This window comes from Numenius arquata, chromosome 18 (assembly GCF_964106895.1).
Source record: "Numenius arquata chromosome 18, bNumArq3.hap1.1, whole genome shotgun sequence".
In the NCBI taxonomy this organism is placed as follows: Eukaryota; Metazoa; Chordata; class Aves; order Charadriiformes; family Scolopacidae; genus Numenius; species Numenius arquata.
This window is the reverse complement of record NC_133593.1, coordinates 1,765,090-1,774,076: the sequence shown is the minus strand read 5'-3', so window position 1 is coordinate 1,774,076 and position 8,987 is coordinate 1,765,090.

Sequence of the window (8,987 nt, the reverse complement as noted above, 5' to 3'; positions counted from 1 at the left end):
CTGAAAGGGCAGGACGAAAGAGGGGGTGTGTGGGGGGCCACCCAGTTCAGCTATTTTGCGTGGGCAAGTTGAGCCCAGGCTACAAAGGCGATGCGGGCGAGGGGCTCTCCAGGGCTGGGGGGGCTGAGGTGTGTTTAGCACCTTCCCACACTGCGCACCCCACGATACAGCCACCCATCTGACCGCTTCTCCCAGTGCTCGCGTGTTCTCCTGGTCTTTGAAATGAATCAACGGTTAAAAGGAGAATTCTGGGTTTTCTTCTCTCTGAACACCTCCCCTTTCGTACCGTACCACAACTGAAATCATGACAAATACAGAGACTTACTTATATTGAGGGCCAAGCTATTCGTTTCTGAATGGAGGGGAGAAGATGGATTTCTGGGGAGAACTTTCTATTGTGCTGGTCTGTAACAAAGCAAAACTGCATGTTTACATAAGGAAAAGTAACTCGAGAAGTTTTAACACTGGGATTTTGTTTGAAAACTAGTTTTTCATGTTAATTAAACCTCTGCAGAGCGAACCTTATATATGACACTTGGTGTTACAGATGGCATAGGCTGGCTTCTGAGATCTCTGGTTTGAATCATTACCCCTATGCAATATACCGTGGGCCAACCATGCGTGATATTCCTGACAAGGATAAACCCAGCTGGCTTGTATTAACAGAAACCAACATTTATTTCAGTCTGCTATTGAGTGATCGTCCTTTCAGTGTTGCTCCTGTTGCCAAGTCTGCTTTCCAAAAACCCTAAGGACATTGCTGAATGTTGTCAGGAGCAGTGATTTTTCACACTCCCGCTCTTTGCGACCATCTCAAACCTACCCTTACTTTCCAAATGTAAAACTGTTTTCTTCATCATCTAGCAAGAACATTTCCAATGAATTCATATGGTAAAATTAATCTGGGAAGCTCTTCCTGTCTGTTCTGGAGAAAGCTGCATTCCAGACGTCGTGGGATGGGTATGTGAAAGGGAGAGTATTTTGGTGCATGTGATAGGGTTTTTTTTTTAAAACAGCTTAAGAAAGTACAGGGACAAGAATGCAGAATTTCAGCTCATGAGAACTAGAAACTGAAATGGCTCCAGGATCTGTGGGTCAAGAGGAAAACTCGGTGAACCCCTGCATACAATAGATACTTCCCTAATGCTACGCAGTACTTTTCACCTGTCCTAAAATGTGAACTGTGCGCAATGCAAAGGGGACCAAACGGGTGCAGTGACACTAATGGGGAGAACAAATACTGGGAGTGTGTGTGTGTGTAAAGTGCTTTAGGCAGTGAAATGCCAAACAGTTGTGTTGAGGTTGAGGGTACCACGAAGCAGCCTGATGCGGTCCCCAAGGGTGCTTCAGACCCCGTCTCGCTGAGAGCTTGTAAACAGGGCTCTTAGCTCTTCTCATCTTCTTCTTGGCATGATTGATCTTACTGAAGAGTGTGAGGTGTCTACCAAAAATACTACAAACTCGAGAAAAACTGTTTTTACAGTAACGCTGAGAAATGTCTCTTAAAAAGGAATTATTTCTTGAAGCAAGGCACTTTTTTTCCACTGTTACCTGCACAGTTAAGAAATGTACATATATGACATTTGATTTGCTTATAAAATTGTTGAATATAGGGTTTGCATGAGTCTGGACATAAAAGCATTCAATTGACCCTCCTTAATGTGCATTAAAATTAACAGTTTGGGTTTACTGTTATTTTTTCCTTCCATTATTGTCTGGATTTTTGCTTTTCTTACTGGTACCGAGTGTCTCGTTTGTCCTTCTCGTTCAACCCTCGTAATCTGTGAGTACATTTGGATTTTATTGTGCATGCAGAATTCCAGGTTATTGCATTTGAAACGCATCCTGGATGGAGCCATTGGAAATGGAAATGAGGTGCTGAAAGCTGAATTGCAGAGGGAGTGTGTGAGGAGTCTCCCAGCCCAGGGCCATAAATCCACTCCGAGAGGGAGAGAACAGGATTGCGTCGGTTATTACTGCAAATTCCAGGCTCCCTTCCATCCGCAGAAGAGCTTCAGGGGACAGGACGGGTGGGATGATTTATGCTTTATCCTTCTTTCCTGTTGACCCATCCTTGCTCTGCTCTTGAAGCCTGAAGTCTCCAGGAGCTCCCGTGTCTAAAGCGAAGTGAACCCCCCCATGTGTAAGTGTTCGTTACACAAAGGAGGGCGTCAGCGGCCGGGAACACAAACTGTAGGGTGAGAACTGGCTCCTCAGACAACCGCCCCCATCTCCTCTATATCCAGAGCCACAGCCGGTTTAACGGTGCCCGGTTTGCAAATAACATGCAAAAACTTGTGCGTGGTGGGAGCGGAGGGGGAACATGTCGAAGCGTCCAAACCGCACGCGCTGCCTAAATGAATGCTACTTGATCCACTTGGCTGTGCTTTGCTGTAAAGTATTTACATAAGTGCACCCAAAATAAATTACATTCTGATTACTTCATCACTACGAAGTTATTGTAATTGAGAAGACGGTCAGAGAAGAGCAGCTAAGAAATTAACAGGAGCCTGAAGGATTTGATTAATAAGGAAAATCGCTAGAAGGTGCTGAGGGTGATGGAGGGAGCGATGGAACATAATAGACTATAAATATTTGAAGAACAAAAATATGAAGAGGGATCACTCAAGACAGACGCAAGGTGAAACCAGAGAGGTATGAAATAAATGCGAGGAAGAAGAACATTCCTGACAGCGAGATGTTTGAGGCTGTTGCCCTCAGTACCTCGGAGGGACACTTGAGCAGGAGCATGTCTTGAAACTGAATTGAATAGACAAGGAATAACCTACAGCAGGCAATGCTTTACGGTGGGGCAGGAGGAGGTGAGGAGTTACTTAGACGTTCATGGAGAGATTAAGTACTGATAACATGGCTGGCGCTCTTATATTTTAAAGTTGAGGTGTGGTGTAGGTGTGCAAGTGGGAACAAGAACATTGAGCGGTCCAGTGCCTGGGCATTGGGGAGGGGAAAAGCTGAAAGCTCTCAGTCTTGAGACTTCTGGGGAAAAAATACTACTCGGTACAACTTCTGATTTCATCTGGCATCAATGAAATGTACCTGTGTGCTAGCAAATGGATTTCTAATTGCATATTAGTGAGGTGAGGCCACAACTGGAGTATTGCATCCAGTTCTGGGCTCCCCAATTCAAGAGGGATAGGGAACTACTGGAAAGAGTCCAGCGAAGGGCAACAAAGATGATTAAGGGATTGGAGCATCTCCCTTATGAGGAAAGGCTGAGAGAGCTGGGACTCTTTAGTCTGGAGAAGAGAAGGCTGAGGGGAGACCTTATCAATGCTTATAGGTATCTGAAGGGTGGGTTGAAGGAGGATGGAGCCAGACTCTTTTCAGTGGTTGCCAGTGAGAGGACGAGGGGCAACGGGCACAAGTTGGAACATAGGAGGTTCCACTTGAATATGAGGAAGAATTTCTTCACGGTGATGGTGCCAGAGCCCTGGAACAGGCTGCCCAGGGAGGTTGTGGAGTCCCCTTCTTTGGAGATTTTCAAGACCCGCCTGGATGCAGTCCTGAGTAGCATTCTCTAAGCAATCCTGCTTCGGCAGGGGAGCTGGACTAGATGATCTATATGGTCCCTTCCAACTCTAAAAAAATTCAGTGAAATTCAGTGAAATTAGCTACCTGTGGTTGTGTGTTAGACCTATCCCAGTTGCTCCACAGCTGCCAGAGGTGTGCGAGGAGCCCCAAAACCACGTTGCGGGAGGAACCCTGCGCTCGTGTCTTCTCTGTTCTGCTGCGGGGTAGGACCAACAGCCGCTCGCTGTCTGCTCAGCACGCTTAATAGAAGGCATCTTTTAAAAACCACTCAAACAACTTCAAAATGCAAACCAGTAGGATCACAAAGTGAGTGTGCAACAAAGTTATATGGTAGTGGATGACTTCTCTTCAGTGTTCTCCACCCCTGGATGGGGGTAATAAGGTCTCCCTGCCCTGAAGAGCCTCATCTCTACTCTTTCCTCCTTCAGCCACTTCCTTGCAGTTATCAGGCAACATAAAATGAAATGGATAAACCCAGATCTAGGTAATATGTCTTTATATTAGAACGTTTCTCAGTTGTCCAAAATCCTCTGAAGGAACATGTCCCAGTAGATCTATAAAACTATCTTCAGTATTTAGTATAAATCCAGTATTGTCAGGGAGAAAGATCACTTACAACACTCACTTTACTCTTAGTAAAGCCATTACTGGAGTCATGTCTTTTATTTATATTAACACGTTGTTATCTGTAACCTAATGAAGATGCAAAATGAATGAAATGAATTACCTACGGATTTAAGGAGGGCACATAAAGGAAATATTCTGATTTACCTTCACATTTGTTGAGTACAGACTTGGCATTAGTTTGAATATGAAAGTATTCACTTGACTCTGTTTAATTCCGTTAATTAATTTCTGTTATCGTTTGCCTTGCCTCTTTACTTCACTATTAAAATACTTGGATCTCAGAAAATTCCCTTAAGTTGTAGCCATTTCAAATTATAAAGTTTATTAAAAGTATCATTTGTGCTCTAAGAGCTTATTAGTTAAAACCTACATTCCAAGATAGTCTTCAACTTCACAGAAGGTTTTCGGTTTTAAAAAAATATGTTTGTTTCTATTTTTCACTAATTTGTAAGTTGAGAAATGTGGAAAGTCTCTTATTCAATAGAGAGAACTCCTCAAAACATGCCCAAGCCTGTAGGTTCTTTTTTGACAAGGGAAAAGCCTATCAACTTAATTTTTGCAGTATTTTGTCCAAAATACTGAGAGCTCTGTATATAAACGTTAATCAAATTAGATCTGGTCGGGATACAGTTATTTCCTGCACTGTTTAGTTGTGAACAACATTTCCATAATGCTTTTTTGTTGTAGTTAAAAGCTGTTGCTGAACTGCAGGGAACCTGGGGATCGCAAATAGTGGGAACTGCGAAGCATTTGGGAAACTTGTTTGTTGGGTGCTTTTATTTGAGGGGTTTTGTTTGTTTGTTTTCTATTGTACTGGCCGTGGACACTATTCACCTTCTGTAACTTTCCTGACAAAATAAGCATAAATGAGGCAGTAAATGATCTGGAGATGGGTCCTGTGAGCAAGTCATGTGTGAAGAGTTGCTAATGCCTCTGTGCTGCTCTCGTTAAGGTTTCCATGCAGCGCAAGTTGCTGCCTGGCTAATTAGCAGTGTAGCCCTCATGAGCAGAGCTTGGTCAGTTTGGGCTCCGGGGGCTTTAATTCCTGCAATCCCTGGGGACCTGCAGTCAAAGGAGCCCCTGGGTTTGTGAGCGGTGCTGGCTTTGTGGGAGCTTTGCTGTCCTACTTCTGGTGTAAACTTCATCCCATCTTTTCCAGTTTCTTACCAGCATCATTTCAGGTTGTGTCTCCCCAGGTAGAGCCTCCCGGTTGGAATGGAAGCAGCTCTGCTGTCTGTCCCCTGAGCAGAGCTGGTGTACGACAGCACATGTCACACTCACCAGCCTGCTCTTCAGAGCTGCGTGCCCTTTTTTGTGGGCATGTCCCAGAGTGAGGATCAGGCCAGTGCGAATCGTAGCTGTTGGGAGCATTTTAATAAAATCCTTTTAAAACTTGGATCTCTAATGTATTGAATATTCTGCCCCAGCCTCGGGGCACCTGAGCAACGTTTTAAGTTTAAGGCTGTGAGTACTGGGTCCCACAGGCTTCACTGGGACTTCCATGTGTCAAATTTAGTAAATACTGAAGTGATGAGTTAGGGGCTTGGAGATTGGGGATCTTGTGCCAGACAGCAGAGCACTGAGCCCCCAAGACAGCTGACAATCCTTAGACCCATAAGGGTTTATTTTTACAAATAAAAAGGCAAAACCTCTTGAATAATGTATGTGGTCAAATCAATTGTGCCCATTCAAAACATCAGTTAATCACAGAAAGAGAATGGGGCTGTGTACTGTGCTTTAATGGTCACCATTGGGAAATGAGGGGGGGAAAGGCCACTTGTATTCATTCTTTGGAAGTAACAGCAGCTGTAGGAGGCTGGGGCAGAGGCTTCTGCTGTGAGATCACTCTGGAAAACAGAATTAGTCATGGATCGAAGTTGTAGAGTTGTGATCTGACCTATGGTTGTGTCACCGAGCGTTTTCAAGGGAAGGACATTCAAATGTGCTCTTAGATGCTCATCATCTAATGAGACAGAATAAGGAGTCGTTCTTTAGGGAAAGGATGAATAAAAAAATAACAGATATGCCACACTATTTGCAGTACTTGGTCAGAAAAATAAGAGTTTCTGAAAGGCACAGGGTATGTGTATTGGTGGGCTTAGGTGGAATATGCCATGCCTGGGATAATCAAAGTTTTTGTGCCCACTGGGGCTCTGTAGTGGTTGAACTCTGTAGCTGTTACAATTGAGCCAGATTTAGGTGGGATTTTTTTGTGAGTCTTTTTGGTGTTTTTTTGTTTTTGAAACCAAGTGGGTTATTTGGGCTTCCTTCACTGCAGCCAGTTGTGTACACTCACTGGGAACCATTTTCTAGGCAGATCATCTTTAAGCTGTAACTACTCTTGGGGCCAGCTGAACCCGAGGAACCCTGCAGCTGTGGATGTTGGTTCCTCTTACAGCCCGAGGCAGTGAGGTCTTTAGGGGTTAAGAGAAAAATCCCACCAGGCCCTTGCTGCATCTTATAAAAACCAGGCTCTAAGTGACTTTCCCAGTATCTGACTAAAAGTCCCTTGGCTCAGCGGAGTGTTGTCATGGATACTGCAACTCCGGGACACTATAAAGCCCATCGTTCATTACATTTATAAAATCTTCAACACTTTTTAGATCTGCTCTCAGTACCATTACAAACCTACATCAAAGCAGATGGTACAGTGCTACAAGGATAACCTCTTTACCTCCTCAGGCATGGTGAGGGCTCTGTCGCTCAAAAGCTCCAACAGTGCCAATGAACCGTCACAGGAGCACCATTAGGACACTCTTTAATGTAAATAAAGGTAAAATTTGTCATGGTTTGACTAGAGATCCCTTACTGCTATGGATGTGTGACTGCCTTTTTCAGTCTAAAGCGTTCTGTGTTCCCTTAATTGAGGTGAGCTATTTTTGGGTAGGTGACATTGGATGATGAGCACAGACCTGCAACCCCAGAGCTGGTTTGTGTATTTTGGAAGTTGGGGCAAAAGCTGGGATAAAAGGTTGACTCAATTTGTTTTCTTGTAAAGATGTGGGGAGAAATTTTCTTCACGTTAAAGTTGCAAACTGGAGAGCAGAAGGAAAGTTGAAAATAAGACTCATTATTAACCAGCCTTGGCTTTGCAGTGGGGTTGTGTTTAATAGTCTGGCAAACTCTACCCTATTTCCCTGCGTAATTGCCAATTAGCGCAGTAGATCTCTCTGCGTCCCTCCGGAGCTGATTTCACTGGGTGCTTGACAGATCACAAGGAGCAGCCAGGTGAAGAGAGGATGGGTCCTGAAAGGCAACTTCTTCCATGTCTCCTTAAATATTCTCTTTAGGAGCTGACGGCGACAACACTACCTGCGTTACTGCTCTGTTGAGCTGGTGTAGGGAAAACAGATGCTTTTTCTTCCAGAAAACTTCCCTTTCGGGCCTGGTTCTAGTAAAAATACTTGAGTTGACTTCAGTGAGTAAGCTGTCAAGGGCACAGGTATTCACATGATTCCCCCTTTTACTGTTAAAAGGAATGAGTTGTAGCTTCTCTGCGAGCATGGCATTGATACCTCATTTGCTTGAGCGAAGCAGCCAATTAAGGTCTGATTGAAAAAAATGTGTGTGCTAATAATAGTGCCTTCTGGCTGTAGTTAGTGTGGGCTAATAAATTTGTAATTAAAGGTGGTGTTCGTTTCCCGAGCACTGTCTGTCACTCTGGAGTGAAGAAATACAGCCATGCTTGTCACTGCCTGCTGTGGAGCATCTCCAGTGGCCAGATGTGCACATCTGGAGTCGGAGCAGACCTGTGGGCAGCTGCTAAGGCTGGTTGTGCTCGACAAGTCCAGCCCGTGTCCCGGGGCAGTCGTGGCACACCGTGGGCTTTGTCACCCGGACAAAGATGAGTGTGGGAGGGTTAAAACTGCAGAAGAGCTGCAGGTAAATTCGGAAGAGCTGGAGAAGGCGACCACGTTGTTTCTAAGATGACGATGGAGGGGATGAGTTGGTCTATTTTCCTGATGAAAGTGCCGGCCCCACTGACATCTCCTGTCCCATCCTGGCCCCAAGCGAGTGGTGGGGGCACAGAAGGCTGTGACCCCTCTTCTCTCTCTGTCTGTTCCCAGTGCTGGGAAGTGAATCCAGTGACAGCGTGTTGCCACAGAAAAGATTAAGAGCAAATAGAGCCTCCTCCTGAGCTGTGCTTTGAGGTCTTGTCCAGGTCTTTCAGAGATAAGACGTTTTCTTATAGCCTTCACTGCATTAAGCCCTTATTCTATATATTCAATGTGTTTTTGCAGGAGTGCTCTATTATCTCTGGCTTTGCCTTGTTTTCCAGCTGTGGTGTTTGTGATGATGTATTCTACACCTGAGTCAAATCCTGCACTACTTTGTTCCACCTCTTATGCAGAATATTTTTCTGGTCTCTCTCAAGTGAAGGTGAGCAACAAGATAATATTAGAGAGGATTAGACGGGGTAAACCCTCCCTTCATGCTGTCAAAAAAAGAGAAGTCTTGGCGATGGTTTTGAACTTTAAGTGCAGGAATAAAGACAGGAAGTTAGCATTTCTTCCGATCAATGACTGAATTGAACTTGGATGAATAATTGATTTTTATTTTTTTTGTGTGTCAGAGATGTACTAAATTGCATCAAAGAATGTGTCTCTGCCATAAAATTAAAAGTAATGGGTTTATGTGCGTGCTTATAGAAAATGGTCTATTCTTATTCGGAATGATAGTAATAAATACTGAAAGCCACGTGTCCTACTAGGAGATATGACAGACCTGCAAGAAGAAGATGTATAGTTTGAAGGCTCTGCCCTGGCGGTTGGTGAGTCTGCTGCGGTTGGGAGCAGTACAACAATATT